This window comes from Camelus dromedarius, chromosome 29 (assembly GCF_036321535.1).
Source record: "Camelus dromedarius isolate mCamDro1 chromosome 29, mCamDro1.pat, whole genome shotgun sequence".
NCBI lineage: Eukaryota > Metazoa > Chordata > Mammalia > Artiodactyla > Camelidae > Camelus > Camelus dromedarius.
In genome coordinates this window covers 8,967,265-8,983,772 of record NC_087464.1, presented here as the reverse complement: position 1 = coordinate 8,983,772, position 16,508 = coordinate 8,967,265, and positions in this window count along the sequence as shown.

Genomic DNA, 16,508 nt, shown 5'->3' with positions numbered 1-16,508 from the left:
GTTTGGGCTGTGGTGATGAGAGATTTTAAGTTAAAATGGAAAGAGAGAGTGTTCTCATCAGGCGAGCAGAATCTGCTAATTACTTCTGATGGGTTGAAAGCATTATTGTTGAATAATATGGGACATTTTTTGGGGGGGTGGGTGTATCTTTGTAATTTGAGGCTGGCCTTGAGCTGACAGCTGAGAAAATATCTCTTTAACTCTTTCGGCTCTGGGGCTGTGGGCGTGTCCACATGTAAGATGGGTTTTGCTGGGAGGTTTGGCTTCCTTCACCCACGATGGATTTTATGTCATCGTGTGAATCAGATTTTCCATGCTTCTATTTCCCTCCAAAGGTGACCAGCCGGATGAGGAATTTCAGAAAAAAAGACAGCAAAACGGAGAATTGCGAAATGCTTTAAAGGCGTAGGAAGTTCTAAACGTTGCCAAGTTTTAAAAAATCTGGGTGGCCTCCTCTCCACCCCGCTTTGGGCTCCTTGACCATTTTGCAAATGAGCGATAGCCACAAGTATTGTATTTCTTGCCTTTTTATTGTGTAAAAGGAGGGGGAACGAAACAAAGGGACAACTATGTAACCAACTGAGTCACACTCATGGGAAAAATAAAAAGCCCGAAGAAACCGAGATAAACAGAAAACTTGAGTTCTGGTCCCATGAATAGGCAGTTGTGCTTACAGTGTGGCTTTACCATTCACATATTTAAAGTTCACATAGTTGAACTTTATCATAATGGAGACGCCATCATCGCAAATTTCTGAGGCAAGAGCTCATTACCTTTCCCTCTGGGTCGCTCTCCAATGCAGAAAGGGGTCCCTGTTTTTGTTGCCCAACCATTCAATTATGGGGTTTTTTTAAAGCCCAATAAATAAAAGATGGCGTCTGGAGTCACACCCCGCATCCTGCTTGAACCCTAACCTGCGACACTCACCTGACTCGAGCTAACAAGCTGCTTGCCCCGAGAAGAATGATACTTCTTTATTAGCAAGATCCATTTCCCCTTTAAAACCCCTTAGCTTCCTGTTTGCATTAAGCGAGATTGAGATGTCTCAGGGCTCTCGATGACATTTAGGACTCCTCCAAGACAAAAAAAAAAAAAGGAAGCCATTACATCCCCAGTTCACCTGCAAAGAAGATGTCATTAAAAGAGGAAGCAAAATGAAACCCTGTCAACTTGTTAGGGCCCAAAAGGTAATTCTGCCATCAAATATGGAGTGGGGGAACGATACTGAATCCTATTATTATTGACACGAAAGGACCCACTGGTGTCAAAGGTGTCCGGTGCCAGAAAAGTTCAGGTGTTGCTAAATTCATTAAGGTGTCAGTTTGAAAAGATGTGATGTCATGGCTGTTGTCTGCGGGGATGAAAACTGGAGTCGGCTTGCTCCTGTCAACACACTATCATCTTAATTTCGTTTGCTCTGCACCTGATTTGCCATCTGTGAGAGGTTAAGGGCCATGGGCAATGGCTTCTTAAAAGGCTACTAATATTTGACATATATCATTTGAATCTGCCCTTTTCATCACCACTCCCCATGACCAAAAAAAAAAACAACACGACTTGTGATAGTTTGCTTGGCAGGTTTTAGCTAACGAGGGTGGTAGAGAGGCAGGGAATCTCCTCTGCTCTTTTATTTATGTTCATTATTAAAGGTAAATGTGCTTACTTTTCTTTATAAGATTATGTGCTTCCATGTAACTATGATAAAGCTTGATAGGGATCTGACATTTAAATCTCCAGACATTGGAGAGGTTCTCTCCATCTTCGTTTATGAACATTTCCTTCAAAGTTGATTTCGAAATAAACTTAGGTTCTTTTACAAATGTGAGGGACTTGGTAAAGGGTGTTTTGATAAACGGGATGCAAACAAATGCTGTGCATTTGACGTGATAAAGAATATTTATTTAGCTATTTTTATCCAAAAGTATTAAGGTGGGTACCGTATAGAAAGCCAAATATAAAATAAAATCATTTTGTGAATAAAACAAACTGCATTTAATATTAATATATCATCAGAAGATATAACACTTATTTTTTGAAAGAGATGTGTTAGAGATGATGGTTTTAAAGACAGACCACGTTGTAGCAAATTTTTTTAAAATTTCAAATTTGAAATATCATACCAGTATGATCAAATTTCAGTGAACGCTGGACTGTTTCCAAAGAGTGAAATTACCATTTTGGAGAGTGTTTTTATCTTTAGTTCAAGGCAATACTTATTTGCTTCATTGATATTTCAAAAGATGAGGTGGATGGTTTTTTTTTTTTTTTTACAACTTTCTGCTAAAAAACTTTAGTGGTCAAATGATAATGGGGACATGACAAACACCGTCCCTAGCTAAGATCATAATGTAATTTCTATTACAATAACTTGCGTGCATTTCTAGTTGGGGTTCTTCTAAACATTACTATTGATTTTACTTGCAGAGAGGTAGAGCTTGGGAAACACGCCATGTTGCTACTTTCATACCTTTGACATTAATCAATAACATAACATTATTTCATGCATAGGAATAATAATATGACATTCTTTAAATACGTGTGTAGGTCCACATTGCTGGTGAATGTGGAGTCTGGCTGCTCTGCTTGATGTGTGTTCAGATTATACATCTAAACTCCCCCGTCTTCCTCCCCTGCCCTGTCTACTATCAGTCTCCTTTGCATAAAACAGAAAAGTACTTTCTTAAAGTACAGAAACGAATCTCCTGCAAACAGATATATTGTTAATGCTCATTAAACCCTGCCTTTCCCTTTCCCCAATTGTTTCTGTTACAAATCCAAATATTTTCGTAGGACTGTCAAGCCTGCTTTAAAAAGGGGGCTTTCCTAGTTCTGAAACATGAAAACTTTGATTTTCAAGCAATCTATTTACATGGTAGCAGTTTGACTGTTAAAAACAACCATAAATAATACTCAGAAGGCACACGTGTACGTAAGGCCCGCTTTCATGATTTCCTGACCAATTAAACACTTTGTTATTTTTTTTTTTAATGCAGCCCTAGACCAAGATGTGATTTCCAGGCCCCAATCTGACAACCCACCCTGAATGTCCATGCGTGCACTGATATGCCGTGTGTAGACTGGCTGTGCAGGAGACACGGAGGATTGCAAAAATCGAGCTCCAGATAACTACATGCAGCTGCTGTGGGAACTGGGGTTAGCGGGGCCTGCCTTCATTGATATATGGAGCACTTAACCTAGTGAGAAGCACTGAGGAGGTGGGAAGGCTCCCCCTGGACAAGTTTTTCAAGTTGATCCTGGTGGTTGTATTGTCGGTCCCTCTGGGTCCCAGGCGGGGGGCACACACTCTGGACTTTCACTTGTAGGAAGAAAGAAAATCAATCTTCGTGCCCCAAAGATGGAACCGCTGATGCAGAAAGTCACTGAGGCATTGGAGTCTTGTAAGGAAGACTCTGAGGAAATGGCTTCAGGCCTCAAGCAGGATGCGGAACTCCATCAGGGCTCTCCGGAGACGCAGGGGGTCTCAAATCGAAATAGAAAGGGTGTGTATTGGCATTGGCCCCGAGTTGGTATGCTTTTTTGATCAAGAAAGAGGGGAAAAAAAAACCAGTTGAAATTGGGGATGGATCTGTATATTGGAAAAGTAAATATAACTGAAATGCTTTGTTCTTTATTCACTAGAGTGTGGCTTGTACCCTATTCAGGAAAAAAAAAAAATCTTGCTCAGATTACATCAATCATTTTCCAGGATTGTCATAACTCTTTTGATATGTATCAAAGTTTTTGCATAGAGCGCTTTGTGTCTAAAGATATTATTTGACACTATAGTGATGGTTTGTAGTGATGCAACACCCCTCAACCTGAAGATTGCCAAAGCATCCTGCAGCTAAAATCATTAAAAAAAAATTCTAGATTACGTACCCTAATGTAGTCAGTGACTGCACTGCTGTTACTACTTGGAAAGGCAATGCATTTATTGAAAAGAACCATTTTAATGAAGTGATCATGTTAAGACCAAAATAAAAGATCCAAGAGCTTTTCATAGTGGCGTTCAGTGCAAACACTGGTCTTGTGGCTGAATCCTCTTGCCCTTTGAAAGCCGAATCATGGTTTTGTGAGCGTCCATTTGGGACACAGGAGGATCAGGGATTACAAGCCCCAGATGAGGGTACCTGGCTGCACTATCTCCTAGATTTTGAGAGTTGGACTTTATTCTTGGTTGCTGCAAAATGGTCCAGTTACGAAATTTCACTGGCTCCGCCTCTTCAATGTAATAGAAAAGTGTGCAGTCGGTAATAATAACAGTGATCATCTCTATTTTTTTTTCTACTTACCCAATTGCTTCGCATGAGGAAGGACAGGTAATCAAGTCAAGAACACTGCTTCCCTATTATTTAAAATAGTTTAAACCTGTTTGTACTGTCCTAATGAGACGGTACCAAGAAAGTGTTTTTCTGATGGTGCAAGAAAAAAATTTTTTTAGTTCTTAAGCCGAACAGGTGAAACAGTTGTAGCAGCTTTTGAAACCCGCTTTTCTCTCACTGAAGCCATGCTCCTGGCAAAGGGCCCAAGAAGAGAGCCCTGTAGGTGCTGACGTTTTTTCTTTCACCACAGTAGGGAAGCCTGAGCTTTCAGGAGCAAGATAGGAGTGCAGCAGGTATTATTTGATGCTGGCTGGGCGTGTTTTGATTCGGCCCCCCTTCTCTTCTAAAGCTTATTTTCAGGCTTGTCCTCAGCAAACCAAACGCAGAAAGGGGTTCCCCAGAAAGCTATGACGTGTAACCAGGGCGTTCCCCAAACAGCTTTTCTAGGAACATTCATTGCTCCCTTAGTGTGGGTTGATGGGATTGAATGCAAATTCTACTTATCCTAAATTCTATTGCTGAGAACCATGACAGTGGCCACGTCTCCATTCTCATTCAATGGGTAAGGGCAACTAGTTCCTTTGTTTGTTCCTATAAAATGCAGCCTCTGGACAGAATGTAGTAGATCAGAAATGGGCTGATTTGGTAGAACAGTGGTAGAAACCCACAGTGAATCAAACTGCCTTGATGCTGAAGATGGAGAAAACAGGGCATATGCCTCAGTGGTACTTAGCTGGCACTAAGCTGTGCTTCTGGCAATGGCTTTGAGGAGGAAATTATGACATTTAAAAGAATCTCCCAAGCTTTATAAAAAGCATGTGAATATCTATAAATATTGATCCAAAATGAGTGCCATGAATAATTTATAGTGAAATATACTTTCTTTGTCTTTCAGTTTTTAAGCAGCTGGGTTTTTTTTTCCTAAAAAAATATAGTTAGACAAGCATATTTTTCTTCTATCTTTTTAGAGCCATTTCTTATTTAGAAAAAAAAAGGTGTGTTATTTTCAAAGGATGTTTGAATTTGGGGGGAAAAAATATCCCAACAATATACACATTACCAAGATGGAAACATATTGTAGATGTTCTAATTTCAGGGAAAAATATAATTAGAGATTTAAAAAAGTTTCTATAATTTGTTGTCATAATTTTGTTGCTTTGGTGCATATTCTCATTTTGCAGAATCATTTAAACATCTCTTCTGTTTGCTTGAATAAAAATAGAGATTTCATTTGTCGGAAATAATGATTCCAACCCAAAATATACTCTAGTATAATGAGAGCAAAATAAACAGGTGTGCTCAGCATTTTCCACAGTGCGCCTGACGAGGGGGCAGCCCATTTGGAAGATGCTTAAAATGTTCTCAAAGCTCACCAGGAGCTGGGCTTTTAATTGATCATGATTCTGGGTCTTTTTGGAATGTCTACCAATATTTTCACAAGGGGTCAAAATCTCTTTTTCTTCCTTTCTCTCTGTCCCACTAGACACAGATTCGTAGAAATTAATGCCTCACGGTTTTCTTGGAGAAGCCATTAGGTGTTAGTTCATTAGCCTCTTAATATGGCTCTAAATCCACTTAGTCCAAAGGCTTTTATTTTGTTTCTTCCCTGTTGAGCTCGCCATCTCAGAGATATTAGATTTTGTTGTTGCTATTTTTTTTTAAATTGTGTTAGCTTTTTTTGTTTGACTCATGTGATGAATAGAAAGACAAGGAAGAAGGACTTTTTTGAGTCTGAAAGTTGTCCTTTTTGCAAGACTGTGACAGTTGTGGGTTTTTACACCACATCCTGGCACTTTTAGTTCATGTAGTCCCTTGGACTCACCAGTCCAAGTGGTGTGTTTTATAGACCAGGGACTTAGGAAGTATTGTTCAGAAGCACATTGAATTAATGCATCTCCTAAAATCTAGGAACCATGCAGGACTATTTTGCTGAAGTCTCTTTGGAAGTCTTTCAGTAAGCTTAATTTTTTTCCAAAGGTCAAAAAGCAAACTGGAAAGGTTCTACTGAATTGGATAGACTATAAATCTAAGGCGCTGTGCAGTGTTTCCCTTGAATAACAAAACAGGAGTTCTATATGGACACCTCAAAATGCATGTTGGCTCTAAGCTCCGCCTTTGTTCCCCGGAGACAGTTTGCTGTGCAAGGTTTTGGAGTCGGAGCAGAATTGGGTTCAACTTCAGGATCTGTGGGTTGGTTGACTGTAAACCTAGGCAAGTAACTTCACCTCCTTCATGATGTTTTTTCATTTGTGAAAGAATTAACAACAACAACAACAACAATAATAATAATGCCTGGCTCATAATGTTGTTCAGAAGATGGAGCGAGAGTATTTAACCTGGTACAGGGAAGCTTCTAAATAAAGGCCTTTCTCTTCTCACCCTGATCAGAAGCTCCTCCTAACCATTCTCCAGCTTCTGTATGTATTGTAGGCAGAAATATGTCCCAGAAAGAGGTATCTGACTAAAAACTTCTCCGCTAAAAACCTCTCAGACTCCTGGTTACTCTTAGAATAGGTCCAAACTCCTTCATTGATGTTCAAAGTACCCGCCACATGCCCCAGTCTTCCTTTCCTGGTCTGTCTCTCTTTCGCTCTTGTACTTTCTGTTCCAGGCCAATCAATGCTGTTCCCTCTGCACCCCAGTGTCACCGTACGGCTTTAGCGCCTCTGTGAATTCTCCGAAGCTGGATTAATTTGTTTTCCCTCTCCGCTCCCATAGCACTTTGAACCTGAACCGTTCTCCCCTGTCTCTCCCGCCTGCTGTACTGTAAATTCCTTAGGTCCGGTCCTCTGCATTGAGCCACTCAAACCCAGCTTGTGTGTCGTTGCCTTCGTGCTGTGACTACTCAGATATACCGCTACCTAGAGTGACCACATAATTTATCATCTAAACTGGGACTCCCGTCCAAGAAAAATGCTAGACTTGATGAACGCTCAGTGGCCCATAACTCAGAGGTGGGAGTAAGAATAACACCAAATGAACGTTGTCACTCAGTATGCCAACAGATTCAAAAAAAAAAACAGTGAATCCACTACCAAAAACTCAGCCTGCAAAATATTTCTTTGTCATTTCTTGGTTTTGGTTCTGCCTCTTTTTAGGGTGTTGCTTCTAGGGCCACAGTGTGGCTCCAGATCTGTAGATCGTTCAGTGCTTTTGCTTATTTTATGTTATTTTCTCAGTCCTACAGACCTGCTGGGAGCATGCTGACCAAAATCTGCTTCCCGACAGCGGGCTGAACTTAAATCTGTGTTTGAGAAATGGAGTAACTGTTTTAAGGGGTGAAAAAGTTGAGTCAGTAGCTATGTCCATAGCTGACTGAAATCCAAGCATGTTTACCATAGATGCCTGTTGGGAGGGAGTTGACTCGGAAAATGCATTTGATGACATATTTGATAGATGCTTGGATTTCAGAGATGATTATAGCACACGTACAAGATATTTAGCGGGAATCATTGCTCCCGGAATACTTCAATTTATGACATAAGCGACCACTGGGGAGAAGCTTCCATATTCCCTTTAAAAATGATCGTGGCAACACAGGGTAAACCGTTTTAGTCCGTGTTATTTAAGTCTTGGCAATAAATTTGGAGTTGACTGCTTGATGGAGTGATTGGTATGTGAAGCCAAATTATATGTGAGATCCAAGCATTAGGCTTTAAAAAAAAAATCTGTAGTCTTTCCTGTGTTAATCTTGTTCTTCTTAAGAAATTTTCTAATGTCGTATGTTAGCCCCATTATCTTTAATGGACTGATTATCTCTAAATGTGGAGGGGAGGGGGCCAATCATACATTAAGACTCTTTGTTACTAGGATATACTTGTGACAAAATGAAACTGTGACAATTGAACAATGCTACTGCAGCATATTTATATCATGTCCACATCCCGGGCATGGATGTATTGTTTACATGGAAAGTTTGGACATCAAACAATATGCCCATTTTTTTTTTTTTCTTAGCTGTCTGCGTGAACAGAGGCAAGCCTAAAGGACATAAATGCCACATCCCACAGACAATTGTGTGAATAATTCTCCCTGGGTCCTTTCCTTCTGGGTTTTGGCCATGTCTCCTGGTGTTCACAATGTTAAGAGGGTTAAAGGTTCTGGCATGGTGAATTTATTGCTGACATCCCACAGTCCTCAAAGGCAGGATCACTAATGGGTGACCTTGGGGTTCGACTGTTCCAGACACAAGAAGATCAAGTCTCACCCCTCCTCCTGCAAGTGCACTGACCCCTCTATTCTCACTGTCCCTGGCCTAACCTTTAACTCACTGATCTTTGACTACAATATTAAGCAGACACCTGCTTGGGTCTGTGGTCAAAGACGGTGGACTTGAAGATCTCCCATAATTTCATGTGAATAAGCTGTGGTAATAATAATAATGAAATGTAGACCAGACCTGTGGACACGCTTACAGTAAGTAATTACATTGTTACTGACCACATACAGCACGGATTCTGTAACATCCCGTGTATACGGTGAATCAGTGTTAATCAGGTTGACCAGAGCATTAATGAATTGTCGGTGGATACACTAAGGCGGCTGTTATTTGCACCAACACTGATAATAGCACAACAATATTTATTCCCTATTACTGAAAGGAGACCCAGTCTAAAATTAATTTTTGGCTATCTTAGATTTACCATTGGCAGTAATGCAAGATGCGTTAATGTTTAACAGAGGTACCAGGGATTATTTACATGGATGAAAAAATGTTTGCTGACATCAGCGGAGATGAATTTTGTGCTCTGAGGGAAGGAGAGAAGGATGCTACTACATCCAAAATGACTGAACAGTTGAAGATAAAAAAAAGCAAAGTACTTCATGTTGCCTTGAATCTTCCCACTGATATTTTGTAAAAACAATTTCACCTGATATGATAAGATGTCCTGAAACATGAAATCACACCGACAAAAGTTTCTACCAAAGATTAGGGTTTCTTTCACTATGAAGGGCAGAGCGTTATTGAAAATGAGATGTTTTTACTAGTTTTCATTAGTCTAGGGTAAACTGTCATTTTTGTCATTATAATTGTCATTATAAATCAAAATAAAATTTAAAAAATTTTAATTTAAAATTTTATAATAATAAACCAAACAACATTCTTATTTTGATTAATAATAAAATTTAATTTAAAAAATTTAAAAAATAAAAAATTAAACCAAATAGTTAAGATTTAACTATTGCTTATTCAAGTGTTTTAGAAATAAATTATAAGTTTGTGACACATGACTTTTTACTCCCTCCTTAGAAGCCTTTCAGTAACTTATAGTTCTGTTTCAGCAAGTGAGGACACCCACTCTCAGAGAACACGGGCTGGCTTCCCAGATATTCAACACCAAAATGGCATTATATCATGTATAGAAGAAACTTCATACCTCATCGTATATTTGCAGCTTTTTTCTTTATGCTGTAGTTTTCACAACGTTGAATGTAATAATTAATAGTACTGTAGAATGATGTTACATCGAATACAGATTTTTTCCTCTAAATTAAACCTAAGTGTTTTTATCAATGTATATCAAAATTGGTTTTGTCCTATTTCTCCTTTGATTTGGGCTAAGTTTGTCTTTGTTTCCCCCTGGTTTTTAGTATATATCACGAAGCAGAGTCACAGTTTAAAGCCTGGATGTCATCACCTGTCTCCACCCCTCCCCATCTTTAAGGTCTGGCTCACAGTGGCTTCTTTTTGCCGTTCTCGCAGCCCACCAGCCTCGCACCCCCAGCCTCTAATTCAGACTCATTTCTCATTGGCTAGACTCTTTGAGGTGTGGACTTTTTGTGTCTTCATCTTACAGACGAGGAAACTGAAACAAAACTCACCCAGCTAATAACTGGCAGGGCTGAGATTTCAATTCAGGGAATCTGACCCCAGAGCCTTTCTCCTGAGCACTATGCTAACTGCTTTACAATCCAAGTCAAACTTTATTGAGAAGGTCAGACACTTCCCTCTACCACCTCCTGTTGGCTCCCTCTAGGACTTCCCGAGACACGAAAACTCAGCCTCACTCTTTACTTTCCCCAAACACTTAGCCCAGTGTCTGCAGCTCAGCCAACATCTAAAATATATATGAATTATATCTATATATATATAGAGATACCTATATATATATAGATAAAAAACAAATTTCTTCTGTATAGCACAAGGAACTAGTATATTCAATATCTCGTAGTAATCATTAATGAAAATATGAAAATAAATAATATGTGTATATATGCATGACTGGGACTTTATGCTGTATACCAGAAACTGACACATGGTAACTGACTATACTTCAACTAAAAAAAAAAAGAAGTAATAAACTGTACTATTTCTAAAAATAAAAAATGAATTAATAAAATAATAATGAAAGTGTATATAAATTATACAAATAAAATTTTCTAACCCAATGTAAATCGTGTATGACAAGTATCTTTTCCTATTATGTTTGTGTCTGGGTCGATAGAAGAAATTTCGTTAATTAAAAGACTTTCGTCTATGAAACATCATGGTTACCTTGGCCAAAAAGTCATGGAAATGCGGAAATGCAAGATCTTGATTTTGATGACTCTGGACAGAGCCTTTGGGCATGAGCCTGCGTCCTGTTCTGGCAGTGATATTGTCTAATACCACCTGGATAAAGATGTTTATATGGATCGTTTTCCTTCTGAATCACACGATTTAAGAATGAAGCAATCTGAAAGCTGGGGATTCTCGTGCATAAAACATAAATGCCAAATAAGTTAACTTGCTTAATTAAAAAGAGAATGCACATGGGTGTGATGAGACAGCACAGTGAAGAATGGATTTCTGATAAATTTTAAGATATCTCGGAGGAAAAACAAAATAACTTGCTCACTTTATTTCATAAGCTCAACCAATAGGTCCTAAGTTTCAAATAAAAACAACAAAAAAAGAGGTCGTGGAAGGGATGTGGAAATCATTGGAGGCTTGAGCAAGTGGGGAACGGAGAGGAAAAAGTCGTTAATCCATTCATTTCCTTTTGTTGTAGGCGGTAGTTAAACCATGGTGTCTGTTTCATCACTGTGACTCATTATACACTGACCGCCTGGCCAGATCCAGAGCTTGAAGAGGGCTGTTATGAGTTATATGACTGAAGCTTAAAAACATGTGTACTTACACCCTGTCTGTTTGCCTCCATGAGAAAACGTCCATACACTAATTTTTTGCACCAATATTAGAAAACGATTCCTCTTTTCTCCAAGGGTGTTTATTAGTGAGACAACTCAACAACTTACACACATGTTGTGAATTAAATGAAAGTGTCTGCTACCGTTAGCTAGAACTCAGCGTAATTAGACACAAATACGATTTCTTCTCTGGGAGGAAAGGATTTTAGGTCTAGAGCAGAGGGACTCATCACTTATTACAAGTGGATTCAGAAGCATAAAAAGTTCTGAATTTTCAGACTAGAAATTGTTCAGAGAAGCCACCAATTGAAAGCTTTCTTAATGACTACTTATGTGTGTGTGTGTGTGTGTGTGTAGACATATATATGGGCATCTTTCAAAGGGCCGTAGGTTAAGATTTTCAAAGAGAAATTCAGTGGATATATATGAATAATTTGAAAAGAGCATTCCTGAATGAAAAATGCGCATCTGTCAAAAGCGTCAAATAAATACGTCTTTTTCATATGCAAATGAAAATTTCTAACGTAAAAAAAGGCATTGTTTTATAAATAGTGAGATAATATGCCTGAGAAAGGTTACCAGTGATTACATAAGTTATCTCCTTCATAAAGAAATTTAGAGCCCACGGTTGCTCTTTTCATTACAACGGGCTTCACATCCAGACTCGTGCTGAAAGCCAAACTCTGAATTTTAATTAGAGATATAAATAATTGTATCACTTAGGAAACTGAAACTATTAAAGACTGCTGATTCCCTACCACTGTATTTGAAGGGGAGGGGGTAACAATGCATGAATCACATTAAAGGCAATAAAGTGCTGGGTGAACAATGGGCAATAAATGTGGACACATTCTAAAGCTAACTGGGTAAAAAAGTAAATATGCATTGGACCAGGCACTATTTTGAGTTCATAAGAGCTCAGCTTCTTGTTTCGGGATGATTATAAAATTTTCCATTCCCCAAATAAGATGGTTACTCTTTTTATCTTTGATGGGGCTGAGGAAGAAAGGGCAGAATGAACTACAATTTGGATTTTTCTCCAACCAGAAAGTTTAAACTTTTTTCCCTCTCCTCTGCTTTTTTTCCTTTTTTTTTAAATAAAGCACACTGACATCTCAAGAGTAATTACTACTCCAGAGTCAAGGGCGAAAAAAAAAAAAAATGGAGAGACAGACTTCCCCAAGCTACACAGCCCAGGGGGACCAGCTGACGCGGAGAAAGCAGAGACTTGAACCATTAGAGCCCGGATGGGGGCTGACACTGACCTGCCACGACACCCGGCATTGTCCCGCCATCTGCACAAACGTGAACTTTGCCTCCCAAACTTGGCTTCTCAATTAACATGTCCAGCTGGGAGAGAATTCCGTCATTTCCCTAATATCCTTATTGCCACTGGCCTGACATATTAATATTAAAAATATATGTGCCCAGATCAAGGATTTTCTTAAGCATTTCTGTTTTTATTGCAGATAATAGGCAGGAGGTGAAAACAGACACTATCTAATTTGAAAAGCATAACCCTGATTAGGCGCTGATTGGAACGCTGTTCTACCTTACAGTTAAAACCTTTTTATTATTAGAACTAGCTGTCAAAACGAGGCTCTGCATCTCCTATGAGATAGATGCAAGGGCATGCAATGCTTCGCTATTGGAGTGCAAATAAATTTATAGTTCAAAGTGCCATTTTCTTTGAATATGTCCTTAAGTATCAGAGACCTGTCATGTGAGTCGCCGAGGTGTTGGTAAAGACGTGTCGGCTAGCTTTAATTTATTCTTTTTTAATGGAAGCTCATCATTGTTCTCAGTTATTGTTCACTTTAATGTGCGATGCGTTGACATGGTAAAGAAGTAGGACCACAGCATCAGTATTTGATGATAAATGGACAGTATTTGTGAGGGTGGGGAGACAGAGAAGTTATCACCTCTGATCATGAAAGGGAAGGAGGTTTTCACATAATCTCAAAGTTAGCAGGGCCATCTGAAGCCTCTTGGATCAAGGCATGACTTCTGAAGCCTACTGTGGGGGCCTCAGATTCCAGCTCTCATCACTCACAGCCAATTGCTTATCCCTTCTACCCATCAGTGTTCTCATCTTTCGAATGGGCTAGTACTCAGGGTTGGGTGTTGTTAGGAAGATTAATTGAGATGATACGTGGAACATTTCCAGCAGAACACCTGGTCCTTGGTAAGCACTCAGTCCTGTTAGTTACCAGTTAGGTATTTGGCTGTGTTCCAATATCACTAAATGGTTTCCAAAGCTTCTGCTTCAATTACGTCGTGACAAGGAGCTCCCTAGCTGCTCTGGGCAACCTCTGGCACGGTTTTACTTGTTAGAAAGCTCCCTCAGGTATTCTTATGGGCGTTTTATCTGTGTCATCCTCTCACCCCATCCTGTCTTCCTCATCACAGAGTTGCTTCTGGTGGATACCCAAGAGCAGAAGCAAGAGGAAAGAGTGTGAGAACTATTGCTCTGAGTTCTGCTCCTTTTCAGTGCTCTCTTCTCTATGCCAATGCTCCAGGCTCCTCAGTTCCTCATATCACCCTGATTAAAATTCCCCACCACTCAGAACGACCCAGTCCAATCTTACTCCTCAACGGTCCAGACTTTGTCTGCAAACTTTGTTGTTTTCAACCTAAACAGTGCGTTGCTGGTGGTGGTTCAGGCTTTGCAGCCCATTTAGAGCCAGGTTCAAACCTGATCTCGGCTGCTTCCTAGCTGTGTGACTTGGAAACGTGGGCCAACTTTCTGGGCATCCTGCTCATCATCTGTAAAGCAGAGATGATGTCTCCATCCTTGTTAATGTGCCATGAGGATGGACGGCAGAATATCCCCCAAAAGTAGCGGGGCATCAAAGCAGGAGGGCTGTTCCTCTGAGGCACATACTTTTCATCACTTAGGGTTGGATTCTGTTTCCATCACTTCTGAACAGTGATATGGTTTATCCTTTCTTTGTGTTTCAATGATGGCAGGATGCGTCTTGCATACTTTAACTCTTAAACTGAAAGAAGACATTGAATTTTTAAGTGCAGCACCTGGTGGAACAGTAAGAAAGAACAGCAGAAACTTTAGGAAGAGAACTTGCACTCAAAGAGGAATTCTGCACAATGTTTTCTGGGCCTGACCGAAAGAAGGGAGGGAGGCATCCTGGGACTGCTGACCCAGGCTATATCAAGGCAGTGTTTCAGGGAGAAAATGAAGCCAAAACTAGGTTGACTGTCCAGTTAGATTGTCAGCCAGAGACCTGGAAATCTGGGTATAAATGAGTCTGTAGGAGAAAAATCTGGACAGGCAGATTTTAGTGGGCAATTGTGAGGCCAGAAGAAGGACACACAGCCTGGAGACATTTTTTGAGGTTAGGAGAATAAGTGTAGAAGGCATTTCTAGGGAGCCGGGGCAGGAGGTGGAGAGAAAGCTGTTAGGATCACGACCAGGGCACTGTGTGCTGTCCTCCCAGGCCTGTGGGGGCCTCCTCTTGCTTTCTGTTGATTGATTGACCCTCCTGCCTCCTACCAGGGGAAATGTGACCCAGGCAGAGGAAACGAAAGTGAAAACTAACAATATAAGCCAACTGGAGCTGAATACTGACTGCCATCCTGCTCCATTTACCAGTCTCAGTGTTTTCGACACTTGGGCTATTTGGAACAGCCTTCAGACTCCTATGTCAATATGCAGGGAAACTAGCTGTCACATCATTCTTTGGTTCACAAAACAACCATAGAATGTTACTCTACAGAACAGTCTGATGGGTCGTGACTCAGTGGGATTCTGTTTTATGAGAGTAGTCATTGTTGTCATAGTTTTGCTCCTAATGGTGACTGTGTTTATTTATTGATTTTATCTGAGATCATTTGTGTTGCTTCTCCTAGTTTGTATTGAAATGTTGATAAAGTTTACATCTTGGTACTTAATTTTCATCAGTGTTCTGTTGGTGAGCACACCTCATTTGCATATATGGATACGCTGATCAATATAACATGTATACACACAGTTATTTATGGGCATAAGCTATTCAATTTTGCACATACATGCGTCTATCTATTATTTACCTATCTATCTACCTACCTATCTATCATCTATCTATCATCTATTTATCATGTATAACTATGTATTCATCTATCATTTCTATCTATCATCTATATCTATCTATATATCCATCTAACATACCTATCATCTATTTATCATCTATATCTATCTATTCATCTATCATTTCTATTATCTATATCTATCTATGTCTATCTATCTAACATCTGCATCTATCTATCTATCCCTCTATCTATCATCTATCTACCTATTTCTCTATCTTTCTGTCTATTCACTATACATCTACCTCTGTATCATCTGTACAGAATTTCAGACAGAAATTTTGTTATCCACATTTCAGGAGTAGCAGTGGAAGGGAGAGGCATATTCTCCTCCAATACCTAAAACCAACTTGTACTACAGTGGAGGAAAGGGAAAGACAGGGTAGAAAGCAAATATTAAACACCACCAATGTGCCCTGCATTACACTAGACAATTTGAAATATATTATTCTTACTTAATTCTTATGACAACCTTAAGCTGAAGATTTTATCTTCAGGATGGCAATGAAGAGGCGGGCCCTTGAAGGTAAGTAACTCACAGAAGGTTATTCAGTTTGTCTGTGGCAGACCAGGCTTTGAACTCAAGCCCTTCCCACTCTAGAAAATAAAACAGCTGGCTGGGATATGCAAAACTCCAACGCACAGTAACTACCTATGCTCCACAGCAAGCATGAAATAACTCTTGATATCGCAGGGGTACCATCTCACACTGTCCGCATGCAGCTAAGTGACCTTGAATGAGCTGATGCCTTTTCAGAGCTCCAATTCTTTTATCTGTAAAATGTGGGGTTTGTGCAAAATTATCTCCAATGTCCCTCCATCTCTAATCCTTGATAGCTTTTTCATTATGTCCCTTCATCCCAGCCCTGCCGTGTGTGTCCCTTCTTCCTAGGAGCTCTCTCTGAACACGACGTGTGCGCGTGACTCGCCACATCCTCAAGTGTAAACCCGAGGCGTCAGCAAACGCATGTA